This window comes from Frankliniella occidentalis, unplaced genomic scaffold, assembly GCF_000697945.3.
Source record: "Frankliniella occidentalis isolate FOCC.00 unplaced genomic scaffold, Focc_3.1 Scaffold200, whole genome shotgun sequence".
Taxonomy (NCBI): Eukaryota; Metazoa; Arthropoda; class Insecta; order Thysanoptera; family Thripidae; genus Frankliniella; species Frankliniella occidentalis.
The window spans coordinates 223821-224357 of NW_026267326.1; positions in this window are offsets into that span (position 1 = coordinate 223821).

Here is a 537-nt window from a genome sequence, read left to right on the forward strand (position 1 = left end):
CAAACTGTGCAGCTTTGATTTTAAATCGGTAAAAGTTGTGATTGGAGTATCTTATGGCATTGATTAAAAGCTTATTCGGTAGTTTAAGGAACGGTGCACAATCGGCTCGCTTACATTACCATGTTTTAATTAACACTAACTGCATTAGAAATTAAAAACAAGACACGAAGAATAAGCGTAAATGTCGCATATTATTCAGCTTGCTGTCGTTCTTGACTCGAACAGCGCACGAAAATTTTGAACATATCGTTCGGAAGCTTAATTTTTGGTCTTGAATTTTTGTCTCATACGTTTTACTGTTAAGTGAAAATGTAAGCCGCAGGGATCGACGGAAAGAATGCTAGAAGTGCGAACCATTGTTGGCTTGGCAGGATTTTGCCGATTTTCGTGATAATTTCGATGTTTAACTTTAATTTTCTCAAAATTGGCTAGAAGGATTTTAATGAGGCTATAGTCAAATGAAATCTAATTTTTCTATTGATTTTTCGATAAAATTTTATTAAAATCTGTTCAACAGAAGTCGCAGTACCTTAATGA